Here is a 25,884-nt window from a genome sequence, read left to right on the forward strand (position 1 = left end):
GGTACAAAAAATTTTAATAGGGGCCTATTCTGTGTTTGTACGTGTGAGATACACCGTTTTATAACATTTTTTCTATTCCACTATTCAATATACACCCTTTTGGGGTAAAAAAAATGAAATTGCGGCATAGTCTGTATCGGTACGTGTGAGATACACTTTTAAAATTTGTTTGGCGCATCTTCAACCGCCGAGGATTGCAGGGCGCTTCAGTTTGCCTCCTGTTCCGAACTCCTCCTGCTCCTCTTCCTCATCCTGCCTTTAGGGTACAAAAAATTGTAATCGGGGCCTAGTCTGTGTTTGTACGTGTGAGATACACTGTTTTGTATAATTTTTTCTATTCCGCTATTCAATATACACCCTTTTGGGGTAAAAAAAAAAATAAATTGTGGCATAGTCTGTATCGGTACGTGTGAGATACACCTTTTTATATACTTTTTTCTATTCCACTATTCAATATACACCCTTTTGGGGTGAAAAAAATTTAATTGCGGCATAGTCTGTATCGGTACGTGTGAGATACACCTTTTTATATACTTTTTTCTATTCCGCTATTCAATATACACCCTTTTGGGGTGAAAAAAATTTAATTGCGGCATAGTCTGTATCGGTACGTGTGAGATACACCTTTTAAATTTGTTTGGCGCATCTCCTTTCACCGCCAAGGATTCCAGGGCGCTTCAGTTTGCCTCCTGTTCCGAAGTCCTCCTACTCCTCTTCCTCCTCCTCCCTTTAGGGTACAAAAAATCGTAATCGGGGCCTAGTATGTGTTTGTACGTGTGAGATACACCATTTTATATACTTTTTTCTATTCCGCTATTCAATATACACCCTTTTGGGGTGAAAAAAATAAAATTGCGGCATAGTCTGTATCGGTACGTGTGAGATACACCTTTTAAATTTGTTTGGCGCATCTCCTTCCACTGCCGAGGATTGCAGGGCGCTTCAGTTTGCCTCCTGTTCCGAACTCCTCCTACTCCTCTTCCTCATCCTCCCTTTAGGGTACAAAAAATAGTAATCGGGGCCTAGTCTGTGTTTGTACGTGTGACATACACCGTTTTATATACTTTTTTCTATTCCGCTATTCAATATACAACCTTTTGGGGGTAAAAAAAATTGAATTGCGGCATAGTCTGTATCGGTACGTGTGAGATACACCTTTTAAATTTGTTTGGCGCATCTCCTTCCATCGCCGAGGATTGCAGGGCGCTTCAGTTTGCCTCCTGTTCCGAACTCCTCCTACTTTTACTCCTCTTCCTCATCCTCCCTTTAGGGTACAAAAAATTGTAATTGGGGCCTAGTCTGTGTTTGTACGTGTGAGATACACCATTTTATATACTTTTCTCTATTCCGCTAGTCAATATACACCCTTTTGGGGTGAAAAAAATTAAATTGCGGCATAGTCTGTAACGGTACGTGTGAGATACACCTTTTAAATTTGTTTGGCGCATCTCCTTGCACCGCCGAGGACTGCAGGGTGCTTCAGTTTGCCTCCTGTTCCGAACTCCTCCTACTTTTACTCCTCTTCCTCATCCTCCCTTTAGGGTACAAAAAATTGTAATCGGGGCCTAGTCTGTGTTTGTACGTGTGAGATACACCGTTTTATATACTTTTCTCTATTTCGCTATTCAATATACACCCTTTTGGGGTGCAAAAAAATTAAATTGCGGCATAGTCTGTATCGGTATGTGTGAGATACACCTTTTAAATTTGTTTGGCGCATCTCCTTCCACCGCCGAGGATTGCAGGGCGCTTCAGTTTGCCTCCTGTTCCGAACTCCTCCTACTCCTCTTCCTCATCCTCCCTTTAGGGTACAAAAAATTGTAATCAGGGCCTAGTCTGTGTTTGTGCGTGTGAGATACACCGTTTTATATACTTTTCTCTATTCCGCTATTCAATATACACCCTTTTGGGGTGAAAAAAAATTAAATTGCGGCATAGTCTGTATCGGTACGTGTGAGATACACCTTTTAAATTTGTTTTGCGCATCTCCTTCCACCGCCGAGGATTGCAGGGCGCTTCAGTTTGCCTCCTGTTCCGAACTCCTCCTACTCCTCATCCTCCCTTTAGGGTACAAAAAATTGTAATCGGGGCCTAGTCTGTGTTTGTACATGTGATATACACCTTATTATAAATTTTTTTTCTATTCCGCTATTCAATCTACACCCTTTGGGGTAAAAAGAATGAAATTGCGGCATAGTCTGTATCGGTAAGTGTGAGATACACCTTTTAAATTTGTTTGGCGCATCTCCTTCCACTGCTGAGGATTGCAGGGTGCTTCAGTTTGCCTCCTGTTCCTAACTCCTCCTACTTCTCTTCCTCATCCTCTACCGCCTCCTCATCCGGTCAGCGTAACACCTTCACCACAAACTTCAGCACAGCCAGGGGTAAATGACAGCAGGCAGTTTTAAAACTTGCATATTTGGGGGAAAAATCCCACACCGCGCAGGAGTTGTGGAGGAGCATGGAACAGCAGACCGATGAGTTGTTGGTGCCAGTGAGCCTCAAGCCTGGCATGGTGGTGTGCGATAACGGGTGAAATCTCATAGCAGCTCTGGGCCTAGCCGGTTTGTCGCACATCCCTTGCCTGGCGCATGTGCTGAATTTGGTGGTGCAGAGGTTCCTACAAAATTACCCCAATATGTCAGAGCTGCTGCAGAAAGTGCAGGCCGTCTGTGCTCACTTTCGGCGTTCTCACCTTGCTGCTGCTCGCCTGTCAGCGCTGCAGCATAACTTCGGCCTTCCCGCTCACCGCCTCATATGTGATGTGCCCACAAGGTGGAACTCCACCTTGCACATGCTGGAAAGACTGTGCAAGCAGCAGCAGGCCATAGTGGAGTTTCAGCTGCAGCACGCACGCGTGAGTCGCTCTGCGGAACAGCACCACTTCACCACCAATAACTGGGCCTCCATGCGAGACCTGTGTGCTTTGTTGCGCTGTTTTGAGTACTCCACCAACATGGCCAGTGCCGATGACGCTGTTGTCAGCTTAACTATCCCACTTCTATGCCTCCTTGAAAAAACGATTCGGGCGATTGTGGAAGAGGATGTGGCACAGGAGGAGGAGGAGGAAGAGGGATCATTTCCATGGCTTTTAGGGCAGTCATTCACAAGTGGCTCCGAGGGTGGGTTCCTGCACCCACAAACGCCAGGTACACAATTGTCCAGCAGGGGCACAGTTCTGGAGGATGAGGAGGAGATGGAGGAGGAGATGGAACCCTGTTCACAGCAGTGTGGCACCCAGGCCAGCTCATGGCCATCACTGGTGCGTGGCTGGGGGTGATACAGAAGACACAGACGATACACCTCCCACAGAGGACAGCCTTTCGTTGCCTCTGGGCAGCCTGGCACACATGCTGCAGTGTCTCCACAATGACCGCTGAGTTGCCCACATTCTAACTTGTGCTGATTACTGGGTGGCCACGCTGCTGGATCCCCGTTACAAGGACAACGTACCGTCCTTAATTCACTCACTGGAGCGTGATCGCAAGATGCGCGAGTACAAGCGCACGCTGGTAGACACGATGCTGCTGGCATTTCCACCTGACAGCGGGGCCACAGTGGAAGCACAAGGCAGAGGAGGAGGAGGAAGAGGTCGCCAACGCAACCAGGGCACCGCCAGAACCTCAGAAGGCAGGGTTAGCATGGCCGAAATGTGGAAAAGCTTTGTCAGCACGCTAAAACAAACAGCAGCACCAGCAGCTCATATGGAACGTCTTAGCAGGAGGCAGCATTTCACCAACATGGTGGAGCAGTATGTGTGCACACACCTACATGTAGTGAATGACGGGTCTGCCCCCTTCAACTTCTGGGTCTCCAAATTAGGCACATGGCCTGAGCTTGCCCTTTATGCCTTGGAGGTGCTGGCGTGCCCTGCAGCCAGTGTATTATCTGAACGTGTATTTAGCACGGCTTGGGGCATTATCACAGACAAGCGCAGCCACCTGTCCAGAGACGATGTGGACAAGCTCACATTCATTAAAATGAACCAGGCATGGATCCCGCTGGACTTTTCCGTACCTTGTGCAGAATAGAGATGGATACCGGCCTTACCCAGCCATTGTTATATTTTTGATCTTTCTCACTCTTTTGGGATGTACCCTAATTTAAAATGACTAAAAAAAAGCAGTGTTGGCTACCTCGTCCCCCTCCACCGCCGCTTCCACCTACACCACCACATCCACCGCCTCCTCAACCTTCCTCCTACTCCATATGGGCCTCGTCCTTCACAGATGAAGAAAATTGTTTTATTTTTCTGTTTTTTTTTGTTGTTTTAAGTTATTTCCCTATCCACATTTGTTTGCAGAGCACTCGCCATGCTCTTAACTACATTTTGCTGCCATTTGCAGCACTCTAGCCCTTTCCATTGTTTTTTTAGAGCCATTTTAGTGCCTGAAAGTTAGGGTCCCCATTGACTTCAATGGGGTTCGGTGTCCGGGTCAAGTTCGGAAAAAGTCCGGGTCACGGACCCAGACTTTTTTTTCAAGTTCAGCCAGACCCACCGAACACGGACATCCAGGTGTCCGCTCAACTCTACCCAGGAGAGGTGTGAGAGTGGGTGAAGGAAAGGAACCCTGTCACCCTTAAGCAGGCTGCTGCACTGGCAGATGAGATGTTTACCATCAAGCTACATTGGAAGAAGCTGGTGACAGACCTGCCAAAGGCACAGAGCCCTGCCTGACCACTGCCTGGCATTCCCACACCACCCTTCTGGCGGGCCCAGTGCCGCAGCCCCAGGATCATTCCTAATACCTTCCCATCGGCTCTGACCATCTGGATCACTCTTGGACCATCAGTGCTATGAGTGTAACCACCCTGGTCACCTCCAGGCCAACTTCCTCGGGAACCACCGCACCACTCTCGCTGCCTGCACTTGTGCGGTCAACTAAATTAAGCAGTGACTAGGTGACCCCCATGAAGGTTGATATGCCCCGTGGAGTTTACAGAGTTTGCCCATTTGTACCTCCCTACCCTAAAGCAGAGGCAGTGCCACCTGCAAGGGGTCCTGATTGATGGTCAGAGAACTACGGGATTTCGACATACTGGGTCCTTCCTCACCATCGCTGATCCCTTTGTGGTAAAACCAAAAGCCATTAAACCAGGCCCAGCGGGTGGTGCCAGGAAACACATGCCAAGGACTTCAGTTTGTCTTGACTATGGATTTTGGTAAAAGCGTTGCCAGATTAGAGTCATGAATAGGCTCCCTGTGGATGTTCTGCTTAAAAATGATTTAGCAGAGCTGTGGTGCCTTTATGTCGAGGCTGTGACAAGGAGCCAAGCCGGTCGAGGTCAACCAGCCGATCACACTGACCTGGGACCGTTAAAAAATTAAACAGGAACTGGGCTATGACCCCACACTGAGCAAATTTCGGGCCCAAGCAGATTCCAAACCATTATGGCAGTGTAGAAAATGATTCATTTAGGAGCAAGGGCTACTATATTATTATGGACTCTAGCCTGGCCTGCACTGCAACCAAACTGTTGATAGTCCCCCAACTGTTTAGGTTCCTGCTGCTCCAATTTGCCCATGTTGTCCCCTTAGCTGGGCTCCTGGGAAAACGAGAACAGAAAAAAGATTGATCCAAGCATTCTACTGGCCAGGCAACCCCCAGTCAGTAATGTCTGTCAAAGAAAGGGGTGGCTCAGGGCCCTGGTCCACCCCATGCCCATCATTGAGGAACCCTTTCAGAGGGTGGCTGTGGACATCATCAGCCCTCTGGCTCGGCCCAGTAAGTCAGGAAAATTATATTTCTCGACTATGCAACCCTCTACCCAGAGGCTGTAACCCTGTCTAGCATTTCAGCAACCAAGGTAGTGGAAGTGCTTATCACCATTTTTTCTGTGAGATCCTGGCTGATTAAGACACCCAGTTCATGTCAGATGTAATCCAATACCTGTGATGTACGTGCAGGATAAGGGCCACCTGGACCACCCTGTACCACCCCCAAACCAATGGTCTGTGTGAGCGCTTTAACGGTACCTTAAAGGCATCCTGAAAGTCTTTTTAGACAGTGAGGCAGACTGGGAAAGAAATTCTAGCCAAATTCTAATAAACACAGTGACTTCCTATAATTGTCAGCTCCAACTAGTGGCCATAATGAGGTATTAGTTCCAAAATACCTCAATCAGGACAAATAGTTCAATACCACATTATGGCCACTAGATGGACCCAATGATCATAGAAAATTACTGAATGAAATAAAATAAGACCAACATTTGTCATGGATGAATGAATGCTTGTCATATTTGTTCATCTATTTTGTAAAAACTAAACATGTAAGTGAAGTGGTAACTAGGGATGATCGAACGGTTCGGGTCGACCATCGGTTCGGCCCGAACATTGGGTGTTCGAGGTTCGGCCGAATTTAGAACTTTTTGCCCAAAAAGTTCAGAATTAGGCAACCAGAACCAACCAAAATGCAATGGGACAGGAAATGGGCTTTAAAAGCCCGTGATTGGACCAGAACCATCAGTAAAAGCCAATTGAGGGGCAGGAGAATGCTAGGAATGTGATTGGAGTGACTAGGGGGCCCATAGTCCAATTATTAGTGAATACGCCCCCCAGTATATAAGATCGCCCCTGCCAAATTCCTAGCATTCTGGTACGGGACATGGAAAAGAGTGGAATGCTGTTCTGTTCTAATGTGTTACAAAGTGTCATTTAGCTATTTTTAGTGTGAGGAAAGGGATATCTAGTGTAGTTAGAGTGCTCCTTTTACACTTTAGTTAGCTTCAAAAATTTAGTTTCTGTAGGGAAAGTGTTAAGTGTAAGGGGACCGTAGTGTAGTGTAGGGTTAACTGACAGTGACTGCTATGGAAGGGTGACAAAACCCTTCCATAGCAGGGTGACCGCTATAGAGAAATGATCATTTCTCTGAGTTGCTTCGGAACTGGAATATGGCTTCTCACCAACCAAGCATTTTTTAATGCTGCAGGGGTTGCCACTGCCAGTGCTTTTTTGAGGACATGTTTGATGTCAGACATGACATCTGAACATGTGTATAGGGGGTATATATAGACATATATGTCTGAATATATACCCCTAGACATATATAGGTGTGATAGTAGCAGAAATATATGCTTGCGCTAATGAAATAATTTACAGTAATATATTTCTGCTACTATCACACCTATATATGTCTAGGTGTGTATAAACATATAATTATGTGTGTATATATACCACTATACACAAGTTCAGATGTTTTGCCTGCCTCAAAAGAACCCAAAAAAATGCCAAAAAAAAGCTAGCGTCAAAAAAAAATGCCCAGGTGTGTTTTTGCTGGCATTTTTTGGGGGTTTTTGGAGGCAGGCAAAACATCTGAACTTGTGCACAGTACCACTATACACAAGTTCAGATGTTTTTCCTGACTGCAAAGAACCCAAAAAAATGCCTTCTATTAAACCGGCAAGGTGTTACAGCAGCGAGGCCATACTCCTGTGCTGAAAGTTTTCTAATACAAACAATCCTTTTTTTTTTCTGGTTCTGGACATGCTACAGAGCTGAGACTTCACAGGTACACCTTTTAGACCCCCCAGACACCAAATCACACAAAAAAAGTTCTTAAAAATTGTCATTTTTGATAAAAAAAAGACAATTATTGAAAAAATTAAAAAAAAAAAGAGATTTTTTGATTTTTACTTTGGATTTCGTATCTGGGGGGTCTAAAAAGTGTACATGTGAAGTTTCAGCTCTGTAGCATGTCCAAAACCATGAAAAAAAAGATCGTCTGCATTAGAACACTTTCAGGACAGGTAGTTGGCTTCGCTGCAGTAACACCTTGCCGGTTTAAAAGCAGGCATTTTTTGGGTTCTTTGCAGTCAGGAAAAACATCTGAACTTGTGTATAGTGGTACTGTGCACAAGTTCAGATGTTTTGCCTGCCTCCAAAACCCCCCAAAAAATGCCAGCAAAAACACACCTGGGCATTTTTTGTTGACGCTAGCATTTTTTTTGGCCTTTTTTTGGGTTCTTTGCAGTCAGGAAAAACATCTGAACTTGTGTATAGTGGTACTGTGCACAAGTTCAGATGTTTTGCCTGCCTCCAAAAACCCCCAAAAAATGGCAGCAAAAACACACCTGGGCATTTTTTTTGACGCTAGCGTTTTTTTGGCATTTTTTGTGTTCTTTTGAGGCAGGCAAAACATCTGAACTTGTGTATAGTGGTGTATATACACACATACATATATTTATATACACACCTAGACATATATAGGTGTGATAGTAGCAGAAATATATGCTTGTGCTAATGAAATCATTTACACAGATACAGTGGGTACGGAAAGTATTCAGACCCCCTTAAATTTTTCACTCTTTGTTATATTGCAGCCATTTGCTAAAATCATTTAAGTTCATTCTTCTTCCTCATGAATGTACACATAGCACCCCATACTGACAGAAAAACACAGAATTGTTGACATTGTTGCAGATTTATTAAAAAAGAAAAACTGAAATATCACATGGTCCTAAGTATTCAGACCCTTTACTGTGACACTCATATATTTAACTCAGGTGCTTTCCATTTCTTCTGATCATCCTTGAGATGGTTCTACACCTTCATTTGAGTCCAGCTGTGTTTGATTATACTGATTGGACTTGATTAGGAAAGGCACACACCTGTCTATATAAGACCTTCCAGATCACAATGCATGTCAGAGCAAATGAGAATCATGAGGTCAAAGGAACTGCCTGAAGAGCTCAGAGACAGAATTGTGGCAAGGCACAGATCTGGCCAAGGTTACAAAAAGATTTCTGCTGCACTTAAGGTTCCTAAGAGCACAGTGGCCTCCATAATCCTCAAATGGAAGACGTTTGGGACGACCAGAACCCTTCCTAGAGCTGGCCGTCCGGCCAAACTGAGCTATCGGGGGAGAAGAGCCTTGGTGAGAGAGGTAAAGAAGAACCCAAAGATCACTGTGGCTGAGCTCCAGAGATCCAGTCAGGAGATGGGAGAAAGTTGTAGAAAGTCAACCATCACTGCAGCCCTCCACCAGTCGGGGCTTTATGGCAGAGTGGCCCGACGGAAGCCTCTCCTCAGTGTAAGACACATGAAAGCCCGCATGGAGTTTGCTAAAAAAACACCTGAAGGACTCCAAGATGGTGAGAAATAAGATTCTCTGGTCTGATGAGACCAAAATAGAACTTTTTGGCGGCCTTAATTCTAAGCGGTATGTGTGGAGAAAGCCAGGCACTGCTCATCACCTGTCCAATACAGTCCCAACAGTGAAGCATGGTGATGGCAGCATCATGCTGTGGAGGTGTTTTTCAGCTGCAGGGACAGGACGTCTGGTTGCAATCGAGGGAAAGATGAATGCGGCCAAGTACAGGGATATCCTGGACAAAAACCTTCTCCAGAGTGCTCTGGACCTCAGACTGGGCCGAAGGTTTACCTTCCAACAAGACAATGACCCTAAGCACACAGCTAAAATAAAGAAGGAGTGGCTTCACAACAACTCCGTGACTGTTCTTGAATGGCCCAGCCAGAGCCCTGACTTAAACCCAATTGAACATCTCTGGAGAGACCTAAAAATGGCTGTCCACCAACGTTTACCATCCAACCTGACAGAACTGGAGAGGATCTGCAAGGGGGAATGGCAGAGGATCCCCAAATCCAGGTGTGAAAGACTTGTTGCATCTTTCTCAAAAAGACTCCTGGCTGTATTAGATCAAAAGGGGGCTTCTACTAAATACTGAGCAAAGGGTCTGAATACTTAGGACCATGTGATATTTCAGTTTTTCTTTTTTAATAAATCTGCAACAATGTCAACAATTCTGTGTTTTTCTGTCAGTATGGGGTGCTATGTGTACATTCATGAGGAAGAAGAATGAACTTAAATGATTTTAGCAAATGGCTACAATATAACAAAGAGTGAAAAATTTAAGGGGGTCTGAATACTTTCCGTACCCACTGTATATTTCTGCTACTATCACACCTATATATGTCTAGGTGTGTATAAAAATATAAGTATGTGTGTATATATACCACTATAGACAAGTTCAGATGTTTTGCCTGCCTCAAAAGAACCAAATAAAATGCCAAAAAAAACGCTAGCGTCAAAAAAAAAAAAAAAAATGCCCAGGTGTGTTTTTGCTGGCATTTTTTGGGGGGTTTTGGAGGCAGGCAAAACATCTGAACTTGTGCACAGTACCACTATACACAAGTTCAGATGTTTTTCCTGACTGCAAAGAACACAAAAAAATGCCTGCTATTAAACCGGCAAGGTGTTACAGCAGCGAAGCCAACCCCCTGTGCTGAAAGTGTTCTAAAACAAACAATCTTTTTTTTATGGTTCTGGACATGCTACAGAGCTGAAACTTCACATGTACACTTTTTAGACCCCCCAGATACGAAATCCAAAGTAAAAATCAAAAAATCTCTTTTTTTTTTAATTTTTTCAATAATTGGCTTTTTTATCAAAAATGACAATTTTTAAAAACTTTTTTTGTGTGATTTTGTGTCTGGGGGGTCTAAAAGGTGTACCTGTGAAGTTTCAGCTCTGTAGCATGTCCAGAACCATAAAAAAAAAGATTGTTTGTATTAGAACACTTTCAGCACAGGAGGTTGGCTTCGCTGCTGTAACACCTTGCCGGTTTAATAGAAGGCATTTTTTGGGGATCTTTGCAGTCAGGAAAAACATCTGAACTTGTGTATAGTGGTACTGTGCACAAGTTCTGATGTTTTGCCTGCCTCCAAAAACCCCCAAAAAATGCCAGCAAAAACACACCTGGGCATTTTTTTTTGACGCTAGTGTTTTTTTTGGCATTTTTTTGGGTTCTTTTGAGGCAGGCAAAACATCTGAACTTGTGTATAGTGGTATATATACACACATACTTATATGTTTATACACACCTAGACATATATAGGTGTGATAGTAGCAGAAATATATTCCTGTAAATGATTTCATTAGCGCAAGTATATATTTCTGCTACTATCACACCTATATATGTCTAGGTGTGTATATAAATATATGTATGTGTGTATATATACCACTATACACAAGTTCAGATGTTTTGCCTGCCTCAAAAGAACACAAAAAAATGCCAAAAAAAACACTAGCGTCAAAAAAAAAAAATGCCCAGGTGTGTTTTTGCTGGCATTTTTTGGGGGTTTTTGGAGGCAGGCAAAACATCAGAACTTGTGCACAGTACCACTATACACAAGTTCAGATGTTTTTCCTGACTGCAAGGAACCCAAAAAAATGCCTGCTTTTAAACCGGCAAGGTGTTATAGCAGCGAAGCCAACCCCCTGTGCTGAAAGTGTTCCAATACAAACAATCTTTTTTTTATGGTTCTGGACATGCTACAGAGCTGAAACTTCACATGTACACTTTTTAGACCCCCAGATACGAAATCCAAAGTAAAAATCAAAAAATCTCTCTTTTTTTTTTAATTTTTTCAATAATTGGCTTTTTTATCAAAAATGACAATTTTTAAGAACTTTTTTTGTGTGATTTGGTGTCTGGGGGGTCTAAAATGTGTACCTGTGAAGTTTCAGCTCTGTAGCATGTCCAAAACCATAAAAAAAGATCATATAGGTGTAAAAGGAGGGTCCCACATCCCTGTTCTACTGAAAAATTATCTTTTTTTTTTTTCATGGTTCTGGACATGCTACAGAGCTGAAACTTCACATGCACACCTTTTAGACCCCCCCATATACTAAATCCAAAGTCAAAATCAAAAAATCTCTCTCTTTTTTTTTTTTTTTTTTCAATAATTGGCTTTTTTTTTATCAAAAATTACAATTTTTAAGAACTTTTTTGTGTGATTAATAGTTAATGGGGCATGACCCAGAACCCTGGGAACTTTTTAGGGGCGTTTATTGGGTTTTAGGGCTTAAAAATTGTGTTTTTTGATTACCGAAGTTCGGGTCCCATTGATTTCAATGGGGATCTGAAATCCGGGCCGAACTTTCGGGAAGTTCGGATGTTCTGGCCGAACCGAACTTTTCAAAAGTTCAATCATCCCTAGTGATGACCACTAAGACATTCTGGTGCTCTATCCTTCTGTTCAATTTGCACCACTCTTCTAGCATGAGCTTCTAGATTAAACATCATAGGGAAAAAAGGCAATGCTCTCCTTTGGAAGTGCTAAAAATACCGTATTTATCGGCGTATAAGACGCACCTTTTCTCCCTGAAAATCGGGCGTAAATAGTGGGTGCGTGTTATACGCCGACATTTTCATTTGGCTGCCTCGGAAGGAAAGGAGGTGGGACGAGCACCGTCAGATTACATAGAGCATGGATCTCCTGCGTAATCGGCGGCCTTTGTAATACTAAGTCCAATACCCTGGACTGTCATTGGACCAGTGTTTTGTCTATCATAGGAGCCGGGAGGCAGGACTTTGTATTAAAGAGGCTGCTGAGTAAACAGGAGATCCGTGCTCTATGTAATCTGATTTGAGGCTGCAGATGGGCACGGAGGAGGCTGCAGATAGGTACTGATCTGGCTGCATTTATGAGGCTGCAGATGGGCACGGATCTGGCTGCAATTATAAGGCTGCAGCTTGACACTGATCTGGCTGCATTTACGAGGCTGCAGATGGGCACTATTCAGAATGCATTTATGAGGCTGCAGCTTGACACTGATCTTGCTGCTTTTATGAGGCTGCAGATGGGCACTAATCTGGTTGCATTTATGAGCACTGATCAGGCTGCAGTTATGAGGCTGCAGATGGGCACTGATCTGGCTGCATTCATGAGGCTGCAGATGGGTACTGTCAGGGAACTTCCCACAAGAGAGCTGGATCTTCCACCCACACTAATGCAGCGACACCCAGTGGCCTATTTAAACCAGCCTGCTCCAGCCATTAGTTGCTGGATGATCTTCAGCTTCCTGTGTTCCTGTTTACTTGGATTACCTGTTACCGACCCGGCTTGTCTCACCTGTCTTGTCTCTCCTCCTGGCTCCGACCACCGGCTTGTTTACCTACTCTGCTCCAGTCTGCTATCCCCATGTATGACCCCTGGCTTGCTCTTTCGGACTCTTCTACTGCTTGATGAACTGTGTTTGACCCCTTGGCTTGACCTTGACCTCGCTCTTGTCGCACGCCTGGCTACCTCCTGCAGTCACCTTCAAGGCAGCCTGCATTTCAGCACGCACTATGTGTCTACTACCACAGCAGTCACCTCTTCACTGGAGCTTGCAGCAGCTGGCGACCCCTGTTCTTTTGGGCACAGCATTCCCATCTCCACCTCCAGGGGTGCCTTGCACTTAGCCACAAGGGAAGCCCTCTCAGCACTTTGGCCTCTGATCAGGTAAGTGATAGTATCATCCAGCCAGTCTCCGACCCCAGCCAGGGCGTTCCTCCAGTTTACCATGATCTCCTGGACGTCTTTGACAAAAAGAAGGCCGATATACTACCACCTCATTACCCCTACGACTGCCCTATCGAGCTATTACCTGGTGCAGAAGTTCCCTTTGGAAGAATTTTTCCACTTTCAGAGACTGAGCTTGAGGTGTTGTGCCAGTACATTGATGAAAACCTAAAGAAGGGATTCATCCGCCCCTCATTTTCTCCAGCTGGCGCCGGAATTTTCTTAGTAGAAAAGAAAGATCATACCCTCAGACCCTGTGTGGATTACAGAGAGCTCAATAAAATCACCATTAAAAAAACGGTACCCTCTTCCGCTTGTTCCTGAGCTCTTTCAGAGGTTCCGTACCGCCCGGGTCTTTACTAAATTGGACTTGTGCGGTGCCTACAACCTAGCATGCATTCGCAAGGGCGATGAATGGAAAACAGCCTTTCGAACACGTTTTGGGCATTTTGAGTACCTGGTTATGCCTTTTGGTCTATGTAATGCTCCAGCTACCTTTCAGCACTTCGTGAATAATATCTTTAGAGAATACCTGGATAACTTCATGATTGTGAACCTGGACGACATTCTTGTCTTCTCCCCTACCCTGGAACTACATAGAATCCATGTCAAGAAAGTGCTGTCCACACTAAGGGTACACGGACTCTATGCAAAAGCAGAGAAGTGTACCTTTGAAAAGACTTCTATACAATTTTTGGGTCTGATCATTTCCATTGATGGAGTATCCATGGACCCCCCAGAAGGTATCTGCCATCCTGGAGTGGCCAGCTCCCACGGACAAAAAGGGCATTCAGAGGTTCGTAGGGTTTGAGAATTTCTATTGGAGGTTCATCAAGGACTTTTCTGACATTATCGTCCCGATTACCCAGCAAACCCGCCAACACTGCCACTTCCAGTGGTCCCAAGAGGCTTTTGATAAATTAAAGGCGTTATTCCCTTCTGCCCCTGTCCTGCAGCATCCCGACCCCGCCCTACGTACTGGAGGTTGATGCATCTGAAATTGCCACAGGGGCTGTCCTATCTCAACGTCTGGGCCCTAAAGCACTATTGCATCCAGTGGCTTTCTTCTCCCGAAAGCTCTCTCAGCCAGAAAGGAACTATGATGTTGGGGATCGGGAACTGCTGGCCATCAAAGTCGCTCTGGAGGAGTGGAGATATCTCCTGGAGGGTGCAGCGCACCCAATTATGATATTCACCAACCATAAGAACTTGGAGTATCTCAGATCTGCCAAATGCTTAAGACCACGACAGGCCAGGTGGGCCTTGTTTTTCTCAAGGTTTAATTTTCACCTCACCTATCGCCCAGGATCCAAGAATGGTAAAGCGGATGCTCTGTCACAAATGTTCCCTGAGACCCCAAATACTGCCACCCCCAGCACCATTCTGTCTCCCCAGAACTTTCTTCTTATCCAGCCTGATCTAAGGGCCACCCTGAAACAGGTTTCTGCCCGGTGCCCTGAGTCCGAAATCCCCACACTTAGAAGGCAGAAGGTCTTTTGTGGCACGGGGATAAGATTTTTGTACCCGAGGAAGCCAGAGTCCAGGTTCTTAAAACGTTCCACGACCACCAGCTGGCAGGCCATTTTGGGGTCCGCAAGACATTAGAACTGATCCAATGTTCCTATTGGTGGCCCAACCTTAGACAGGACTGTAAAGACTATGTAAGTTCTTGTACGACCTGTACCCGAAGTAAAGGAAGTCTCACGCAGACTTGGGGCTTGCTAAGACCTCTTCCTGTTCCAGACCAGACCTGGAGGATGTTGTCTATGGACTTTATTGTAGAACTGCCCCCTTCTGAAGGTTTTTCCACTATCCTGGTAGTGGTAGACCGCTTATCAAAGATGGCACACTTCCTGCCTATGGTGGGCACTCCCTCAGCCATGGACACAGCACATATCTTCATCAAGGAGATTGTAAGGCTACACGGCGTACCAAACAGTATTGTCTTGGACAGGGGGGTACAATTCACCTCTCGATTCTGGAGGGCCCTCTGCAAGTCTTTGGATATCAAGATTTGCCTATCTTCTGCCTATCACCCCCCGAGCAATGGCCAAACGGAGAGAACAAATCAAACGTTGGAACAATACCTTTGTTGTTTTTCTTCCTTCTCACAGGATAATTGGGTGGCCTTACTGCCCTGCGCAGAGTTTGCTTACAACAACTCTATTCCTGCCACCACCAACCAATCCCCATTCTGGGCCAATTACGGCTTTCACCCCTCTTTTTTACCCACCTCTGTACCAGAAGGAACGGTACCTGCTCTTCAGGATAGATTAACCTTTATCCAAGAGAACTACCTAACCCTCCAGGCAACCATGCGTAAAGCGCAGGAAGATTACAAGAGGTCATTTGACAAGAAGAGAAAGGAGAATCCAGACTTGAAAGTTGGGGATGAAGTGTGGCTCTCCATGGCAAACCTCAAACTACCCTGCCCATCACGGAAGTTGGGTCCAAGGTACATTGGCCCCTTCAAAATCAGGAAGGAAATCAACACTGTAGCCTTTGAACTTTCCTTACCGGATTCCTACAGGATACATCCTGTTTTCCATATATCCTTGCTCAAGTCTACCTCTTCTGGCCCTTTCTCAGGAAGGGGTGATTCACCTCCACCTCCCATCTCGGTGGGTGAGGAATTTGAGTATGAGGTAGAGGCCATCCTAGACTGCCGAAAGAGGGGAAGACAGGTCCAATAGCTGATTAAGTGGAAAGGGTATTCACCTGAGGAAAGTTCATGGGAGCCTGCAAATAACATTCATGCCCCCAAACTTCTCAGAGAATTTTTCAACAAGCATCCTGAGAAGCAGGCCCAAGGGGGGGGGGGGGCACTGTCAGGGAACTTCCCCACAAGAGAGCTGGATCTTCCGCCCACACCCAGTGTGCAGCGACACCCAGTGGCCTATTTAAACCAGCCTGCTCCAGCCATTAGTTGCTGGATGATCTTCAGCTTCCTGTTTCCTGCTTCCTGTGTTCCTGCTTCCTGTGTTCCTGTTTACTTGGATTACCTGTTACCGACCCGGCTTGTCTCACCTGTCTTGTCTCTCCTCCTGGCTCCGACCACCGGCTTGTTTACCTACTCTGCTCCAGTCTGCTGTCCCTGTGTATGACCACTGGCTTGCTCTTTCGGACTCCTCTACTGCTTGATGAACTGTGTTTGACCCCTTGGCTTGACCTTGACCTCGCTCTTGTCGCACGCCTGGCTACCTCCTGAAGTCACCTTCAAGGCAACCTGCATTTCAGCACGCACTACGTGTCTACTACCATAGCAGTCACCTCCACACCGGAGCTTGCCACAGCCGGCGACCCCTGTTCCTTTGGGCACAGCATTCCCTGTCTCCACCTCCAGGGGTGCCTTGCACTTAGCCACAAGTGAAGCCCTCTCAGCACCTCTGCCTCTGATCAGGTACGTGATAGGTACTGATCTGGCTGCATTTATGAGGCTGCAGATTGGCACTAATCTGGCTGCAAGGGTGAGGCTGCATTGAAGGGAACTGACCCTTATTTTGCTTCACAGTTCTTTATTTAAAATTTCCTGAAACTTCCCCCTTAAAATTAGGGTGCGTGTTATACGCCTGTGCGTGTCATATCCCGATAAATACGGTACTTGCATTGCAGGTATCTCTGCAGGAAGGGAGGCACAAAAACCTGCTTATAGACCATCCTCATCTTCCTTTTAGGAATTGTTTGAAGAGGATTAAACTGGTCAGTTGAGTGATCCTGCAAGGGAAAAGCTTGACATGGTCAGAGTTGAGACTCCTTGTACATGCAGATCTGCAGAGGCTTAATAGAAAGTGTCCATGAGTCCGCTTCCCATACACCAGCTTTATGAGGCCTGCAGAAAGGCTGACAATCCAGGAACAGTATCAGTAAGGAAGATGCTGCCCCCTCCAGCTATAACCTGCATAGAGCAGCCACAGCATAGAGGGATTAGGCTGCAGCGGCACAAAGACCTGTCACAGTAAGAAATAAATCCATGATAAACAGACACGGGACAAGGGAGAGCTCCATATTGTTAGGAAAAAAAACATTATACCATAAATAATTGCTACTCAATCTATGTAGTAATTTCTTTTTTTTTTAAAAATCGCAATTCAAACTACGGCTGCTAAAGTCTCCTAAGAGCTGTCAAAAAAGACAGTGTAACAGTTGTTTCTGTTTGCTGGTTGAGAAAAACCCGTAAGGGGTTAATTACTGCTAAAGGAATACTGACACTGCAGCTTCTCACGTCAGAGCACCGTCCCAGCAGGTGAATAATCAAACAGACCCTGCCATACAGATGTAGAGCCCTCCTAGGTAGGTGCTAGAATGAGTGGATATAGTTTTTGGTTTCTCTGCCTAACAGGGACACAGCTCATGCTTTCTTGATGATTCATACTGATCCAATAGCCATAGATTTTATTGGACAGGTGGATGGAAGCCTGGCAGATGAGAGCATGGATGTCTGTACAGCCCTGGCCAATTAGAAGGGGATGTGCCCCAAGGCATGCTGGGTACCTGTATTTATATCTGAAGAGCACATGGGCTCGTAGTCCAGTCCAGTCTACCTCTAGGGAGAGAGGTCTAAGTGGGGAGGATGCTGCTGTCTCTCCCTTGCAGAAGCTGCCAGGCAGCTTTGGGTGGGCAACCTGAGGGCCTAAAACATTGAAGTTGCAACCCCATTGGTCCCTACGAGGGCTGACTGAGGGAGGATGTCTGCGGATCCTGTCTGGTACTACTGAGGAAGACTGGTGTGTGTGCTCCAAGAGCCTTGCGAGTATAGACCCCCACAGGGGATCCTTGGGACTTGTGCTGTTAGATCCTCCTCTGGGTGTTGAAGTCAGTTACTGGGTGCAAGCTAAAGGAGAAACTGGCTAGTGTCTTGAAGAGGCAAGGTTCACTGAGTTCCTTCAGCTACAAAGGGACGTGTTCATCCCATACAGGTGCTTTATGGTCCTGCAGATGATCTGCGATACAGTTCTATTGAGAGAGTTGTCCTCACCTGTGAACAGTTATTTGGAGTATCCTACTAAATCCCTTCTCTTAGCCCACAAAAATGGGAAACTATAGATGTTCACAAGGAACCACTGTCATATGTGTGGACTTTAAGGGCACAGCATGAGACAGATAACAACTACATGGATTTATCCTAAAATAACATTTATTGATTTATCTAAAACCAGATCTCAATAAAATGAGGAAACTGGCCCCAAACTGATCTCAGCTCGTACACAGGAGATCAATGTCTCCTACTAATTTCACTCATGTACATCATACATATATAAGGATAAGTTGGTATATATCATAAGGTACGTGTAGGTATAGATATTTTCTCTGTTCACAGGTCACGCGTTTCGCACAAGGCGTCTTCAGGACTATGAAGATGTACAGACAGTTTTCTCTTATAAACAGACTAGATATTGGTGTTTCATACACATAGAACATAATCTGTATTTATGTACATCATATCAAATACAAACATGGCTTACTAGCACACGGCCTTCCTTCCAACCCCCAACAAATTAGCCTGACCTGGGGCGGACACAGGGGGAAAAAAAATCAGACCAAAATGTGTTGTATATATTAGGTATCTGTCCTGATGATCCTAGGTACAAGATAAAATATATATGTGTAGTAGTGTGAGGAGTAATTACATTCTCTATTCTATATCTATTCATACAGAAAGGAGGAAGGATAATCACCTTATGAGGATAGCAGGTTGGTATACACCAGATGGAGTTTATACTCCCATAATATGTGGGTGTCTCTCTCTATAGAGGTCACCTAGGTATATGATCAAAGCCCATCTTGTTTATGACTCATAGTTAGTGTTCTCTTATCTTTAATAATGTAGGTTTCAGCCTACCTGTAGGTTAGGTTTATCTCTTGGATATACTTACCGCCCCTTACCTGTAAGAAATGTCAATGGAGGAGGAGCCTGCAGTAGTTATTTTATAATAAAGGATTTTTCAAAAATTGTGTGTGTGTTTTTATTACTTCTTGACACTTTTTGGTGAATAGGTATGGGTAATATGTTCCCGATGCTCATTCACATGAAGAGTGTGGGGGGGGGGGGCAGGATCTGGGGGCCAATTATCTGTCAGTGGGGAAGCCCGCTGACAGCTGATGAGTCATGGTTGGTAAGGATGCGGGCGGGCGGCTTTCCGGCTTGCTGCTTAACAACCAGCTATTTCTTCACACAGAATTTGCATCGGTCGATCGTTTTTTTTGACTGATCCGAATTCAAATCGTTCTGAAAAGTTGGAATTTGTTAGAAAATGAATAAACGAAACAAATTTTAACAGCTTTCAACAAAATGTATTACAATTTCATTTGGAGATTTGGATATATCCGAATCTAGGAATAACCAAAAATTTGTCGGAATTTGTATTCGCACCGAAACAAATTTCATGTGTCTAACACTTAATGGCCACCCACTAACAGCTGGGTTCCAAACCAATACAAATGGCCGCAGATGGCAGGGCCCACTTTCCAGGCATGGATCCTCTACATATGTGTGCCATAACACCACCCCGCTGATAGCTGGGGACTCAATGACCACTCGGGACATCCTGGAAGACTTCTGGATACCAAAGGAAGCTCCTGACATCCCGCACAGCTGCCCAGCACCATACCCGCCCACCAATACGTTCAATAGATAGGAAAAATTCATACAAAGATGGTCCTATAAGTGAGGAGGACAAAAAAGGAACGTATGCTGCCATGGACATCTATCAGAAAAACACATTATGGCCACTAGATGGAACTGACCATTGTAGGAAATCCCAATTCACCATGACTGGGGGAATGCGGGTCACATTTCATCAACACATTTATAACAACCAGATCTGTAAGTGTTTGTGAAATCTTCCCGCACAAAATGTACTCAGCCAATGAAAGGTAAGGACTCCATTTTTATTTTTCTCCTGCTATCAATGGCCAACACGGGACAACACTTCATCCATGTCTTTGGTGATCTCTGATCTCCTTATGAAGTGTTTCTTACATGATGAAGATCAACCATGGAGTATATCTGAGGTGTATATCAGGGTGTGCTTCTTCCCCACATGTCCACCAACATTCATATAGAAGACATTTCCCGCACTCAAGGCACTAATACACCTCCAGGGTTGTGTGTGACCCCTGATGTACAGGAAGACAGGACTTCAGTGAGGAACAATTACCTCACTCAGGACAGGAATACGGCTTCTCCTCCGTGTGAGATCTCTGATGTGTGGAAAGATTGGACTTCTGTGCAAAACATTTCCCGCACTCAGGACAGGAATACGGCTTCTCACCAGTGTGCGATCTCTGATATCTGGAAAGAGCGGACTTCTTTGAAAGACATTTCCCACATTCAGGACAGGAATACGACTTTTCCCTTGTGTGTGATCTCTGATGCCTGGAAAGAGCAGACTTGCCTGAAAAACATTTCCCGCACTGATGTGTGGAAAGACTGGACTTCTCTGCAAAACATTTCCCGCATTCAGGACAGGAAAACGGCTTCTCACCAGTGTGCGGTCTCTGATGTGTAGAAAGAGCGGACATCTGTGCAAAATATTTTCCGCACTAAGGACAGAAATACGGCTTCTCACCAGTGTGAGATCTCTCATGTGTGGAAAGATATGACTTGCATGAAAAACATTTCCCGCACTGAGGACAGGACTACGGCTTCTCACCCGTGTGAGATCTCTGATGCTTGGAAAGAGTGGACTTCTGTGTAAAACATTTCCCGCACTCAGGACAGGAATATGGCTTCTCCCCCGTGTGCAATCTCTGATGTTTGGAAAGATCACACTTCTGTGTAAAACATTTCCCGCACTCAGCACAGGAATACGGCTTCTCACCAGTGTGCGATCTCTGATGCATGGAAAGAGTAGACTTGCATGAAAAACATTTCCCGCACTCAGGACAGGAATAAGGCTTCTCACCAGTGTGCGATCTCTGATGTGTAGAAAGAGTGGACATCTGTGAAAAACATTTTCCGCACTCAGGACAGGAATACGGCTTCTCACCAGTGTGAGATCTCTCATGTGTGGAAAGACATGACTTGTATGAAAAACATTTCCCGCACTGAGGACAGGAATACGGCTTCTCACCGGTGTGAGATCTCTGATGTCTGGAAAGAGTGGAGATCTCTGCAAAACATTTCCTGCACTCAGGACAGGAATATGGCTTTTCTTCTGTGTGAGATCTCAGATGTAGGGAAAGACGAGCTTTCTTTAAAAAACATTTCCCGCACTCAGGACAGGAATGCGGCTTCTCAACTGTGTGAGCTCGTTTATGCTCATCAAGATTGAATTTAAAAAAGAAACACTTCCCGCACTCAGGACAGGAGAACCTCTTATCTGTTGTCAGGACGGCACCGTCCCTCACAGTCTGAGGTTCCTCAGGATAAGAGGAATACGATGGTCCGGCACTGTCCCTCACAGTCTGAGGTTCCTCAGGATAAGAGGAATACGATGGTCCGGCACCGTCCCTCACAGTCTGAGGTTCCTCAGGATAAGAGGAATACGATGGTCCGACACCGTCCCTCACAGTCTGAGGTTCCTCAGGATAAGAGGAATACGATGGTCCGGCACTGTCCCTCACAGTCTGAGGTTCCTCAGGATAAGAGGAATACGATGGTCCGGCACTGTCCCTCACAGTCTGAGGTTCCTCAGGATAAGAGGAATACGATGGTCCGGCACCATCCCTCACAGTCTGAGGTTCCTCAGGATAAGAGGAATACGATGGTCCATCTACACTGTGTGGTGCCGGGTGGACATTTGAGGTAGCCGGGTTTTCTCCTGGACTATACTGTGTGATGTCCTCATCTTCTACTTTACAGTCTGGAGACAAAGTGAGACAATCCTCTGAGGTTTTCCTCATCTCCCATCCATATACTAAAATAGAAATACAAAAATTATTACCAGACATCAGCAGATTGGTTCCCCTAAACCAGGACTCCGCCCACATCAGGCATCTTTGTCTCTGAGGATCTTACAATTACACCCTCAAGGTAACTAGTAAATGGATCCTCTGATCTCCTACCAGTTCATTTCTTTATTCATGGACCTTAGTCAGAGAGTGAGGAAACAACGTGAACTGTCTTTTATAGGAGTGACAGTGATGAGGGGATTATAGGACGAGTGTCCCCTCCCCCTCTATCACTCATTGCCATCTTCCCAACACAAGAAGTCCCGCACTTCCTTATTTAGTCCATGATTTAGTCATGAAAACCAGCGGGGCTGAGCCCCACCAGAGGTCAGAGAGTGAGGATGGGGGGAGAATAACCAAGATGAAGACTGGACTGATCCTGAAGACCATATATATCTCTGGGGAAGTCCAATCAGGATGCAACGCATCAGAAGGGAGTGGCTTAAGGACATCATCACGTTAGGCGGAATGCCCTCAAGTTACACTGAGACTGATGCTTGGGGAATCTGCAGTGATTGTGTGTATTCAATGGTGGATTGTTTTTTTAACCTTGTGAGTGCTATTCTTATCCATGTAATAAATATAACAGTGAGCACTATGGAGTCTCTTTATCTCTAGTAGCAGGAGCTGGCTACCTAAAGAGGAGGCTCCGCCTACATGTACCTGAAGGTGTGTTATTTCATGCTGGGTGTGTCCTCTTGGTATGGAGCAATGGGGTCCATCTGAAGAGGTGAGAGTACACCTGGAATTGCAGGGTGGGGCACAGTCAGCTTATTCTCCTTGACACCAGAAGGGTGGATTTGTGGCTCATTCATGTTTACTGTGGATTGTAAAACTGTTTGCGACTGTTCACCAGTGTGCGTGTCTTTTTGCGTCTTTTCTTCAAGTTTTTGTGTGTAACAGTGTGTGCATTGCATAGATAGAATATACACGGCTCAAAAATAAAAAATGAAAGGAACTCAGTTACTTGGGTGTGAGACTATACAGACATGCTGAGCAACATCTATGGTGAACATCAACATTTTACTGCCAGCTGAACCCCAGAATCTCCATAAATCCAGTCTAGAGACATAAATTGTGTCTGCAGCACAGAGAAGGAAGATTATCCGAGAGAAATACAGGAATACAGGACGGGGAACACAGCTCAGGAAAGTGACCAGGGGATTACAGGCTGATATCACCCAGTCCCCACCCTACTCTGGACCAATCAGTGAGCAGTATGGGTGGAGGAATGTACTTAGTGTTAATGACCCACCTGTGCTGATCTCTGTAGGAGTGTCCTCCTCTATAAATGTCCCCGTTATTCCATCCTCCTCCATAGACTGCTGATCATCCCTCACATACGTCTCTTCTTCTTCTGCTTTAACCTCAAATTCTATATCGATTGGATCTCCACTCTAAATCAAGAAAATAAGAGAGAATATCATCTGGAAGATATAAGCTTACAAAAAACACACACATCCCCTCCACAAGTCCATGTTCTAGATACTCCATCCCACCAACCTTGTAACATTGAGGGATGGTGTGACCTTCCTGTGTGGAATCCCGGGAATACAGAGGACGGGGACATCTCTCTGGTGGGTTTCTGATATTAGGTGGCTCAATCATATCCTTGTGTCCTTCTGAAACCTCCTCCATCACTCCATACTCCTCATCCTCCTCTTTATACTCTTCTTTTACAACAATATTATTCTTGGGGTTTTCATTCTGAAAAATATAATAAAATATTCATTGTAAAAAAAACACGATTGCTTATAAATCATAACTACCAATAATTGTCAGACATCTACCTGATGATGGTGAGGGATGGTGTGACCTTCCTGTGTGGAATCCCGGGAATACAGAGGACGGGGACATCTTTCTGGTGGGTTCCTGTAGCTGGATGACTCCACCATGGTGTCCTGGTACAGATCTTTGAGTACTTCCTCTATGACCCCATCCTCATCATCCTCCTCTTTTATTTCGTCTTTAACCTCAACTTTAGAATCTCTCAGGTTTCCACTCTGAATATATAATAAAAATATCAATGGTAACAATGCAGATAATGTACAGATCCTAATGATACTATCAGTAATTGTTCCTCATCTACCTGATGATGGTGGGGGATGGTGTGACCTTCTTGTGTGGAATCCCGGGAATACAGAGGACGGGGACATCTCTCTGGTGGGTTCCCATTACTGGAACCATCTGTAGGAAACACACACACACTGTCGGGGACTATAAACCAGGCGAAGACAGAAAGTACAGTTAAAAAAAAAAAAATCACACCTTTAATGAAATAGAAAAAAAATAACAGTTCAGGAATGTAGTCAAAAACAGAAGCCGGGGTTTGGATGCCAGAGCAGGTAATCAGAGGAGCCGGGGTCAAGAAAACAGAAGTCAGCATAGTCAGGAGAAAAAAATCAGAACAGGAATAGGAAGAGAAGTCAGACAGGGCAAGTAACACACTGGAGAGCATAGACCACGCAAGGGCAAGGAGGAAATGAGCTAAGCTACTTAAATAGCAAAATGTGGCTGGCTGTAGGCTGGACTAATGAGGCGGGTAATGGTAACCAGGTGAGTCACTGTGTTAACGAGCGGCTGGTAATTAACCGACAGCTAAGCAACTTCTGAGCTCGTTAAGTGGCAGGAGCCCAGCCCTGACACACACTGACTGAATACATTGTTTCTCTGTGTTCATCAGATGATGGGGGGATCTAGGTGGACCCTCTGTACTGCTCTGTCCTTTACAATAAAGTCTCCTCTTACCCGGTGATGTGAGGGGCGGCTGATTCTCCATCATGACTTCCTTGTAGAGATCCTTGTGTCCTTCTAAATACTCCCACTCCTCCATGGAGAAATAGACAGTGACATCCTGACACCTTATAGGAACCTGACACACACAATGATACAGTCACCATCCAGACACATCCCTTGTCTGTTACTGGATAATGTCCCAGAATTCCCAGCACCGCTCACCTCTCCTGTCAGCAGCTCCATCATCTTCTTGGTGACTTCTAGAATCTTCTGCATGTTGTGTCTCTCAGGTTTTAGGGAGTCACATGGAGGCACTGTGATGATCATATGATCAACTGACTTCAGAAGAGGAAATCTCTGTATTGGAGAACCAATAGGAATATCATGTTAGAATCCCAGAATCCTCCTCACCTCTCCGTTCAGGTCTGTGTTTTATCAACAGAGATAAGAGTGATGTCATGTGACCTCCCAGAATCCTCCTCACCTCACCGGTCAGCAGGTAGATGATCTCCAGAATGAGGTTTAGTATCTTCTCAGTCATGTGACTCCGGTCCTCCTTCATCCTCATTCGTTCTGTCACTTGATATATACAGGTTTCTGTCTAGACAGGTAAGGATAAAAATATATATGTAAGAGGAGAAATGTTCTGACCCTGAAGGGGTTAATCTAGGTTTCCACACTATATATGTGTGTATCATCATCTGCTGGAGATAAAAGACATCACAGTGACTATGGAGGAAAAGGACGGACATGACGGAGGGGGGGGGGTTACTGGGTGTAAATAGAAAATAAGATCGTATTACCTCCTCTGCTGCTTCTTCCAGCAACGTCTCTGCTCTATTTCCTCCTTACTCACCTCTCACCCGGAACTTCCTATTAATACCTGACATCGCTTTCTGTGTTCTATAGAGACTTCTTGTCTGGGTAGAAGTGAGATCACCACCTTG

General features: G+C 45.1%; 1 pseudogene across 1 annotated transcript in view; it reads right to left on the bottom strand.

Moving 5' to 3' along the window:
- Positions 1 to 25,521, bottom strand: part of LOC309544014 — a 32,913-nt pseudogene extending 7,392 nt beyond the window's left edge. The window contains exons 1-8 of the transcript XR_014226219.1: positions 25,422 to 25,521; positions 25,160 to 25,294; positions 24,950 to 25,073; positions 24,291 to 24,388; positions 23,992 to 24,204; positions 23,705 to 23,908; positions 23,457 to 23,598; positions 20,616 to 22,167 (exon numbers count right to left, since the gene is read on the bottom strand). The product of XR_014226219.1 is annotated as an uncharacterized misc_RNA (transcript). The remainder of the gene's footprint in view (positions 1 to 20,615; positions 22,168 to 23,456; positions 23,599 to 23,704; positions 23,909 to 23,991; positions 24,205 to 24,290; positions 24,389 to 24,949; positions 25,074 to 25,159; positions 25,295 to 25,421) is intronic.
- Between the last annotated feature and the right edge of the window lie 363 nt (positions 25,522 to 25,884).

The sequence above is a fragment of the Pelophylax lessonae genome (assembly GCF_965119305.1).
Source record: "Pelophylax lessonae genome assembly, contig: HAP1_SCAFFOLD_610, whole genome shotgun sequence".
NCBI lineage: Eukaryota > Metazoa > Chordata > Amphibia > Anura > Ranidae > Pelophylax > Pelophylax lessonae.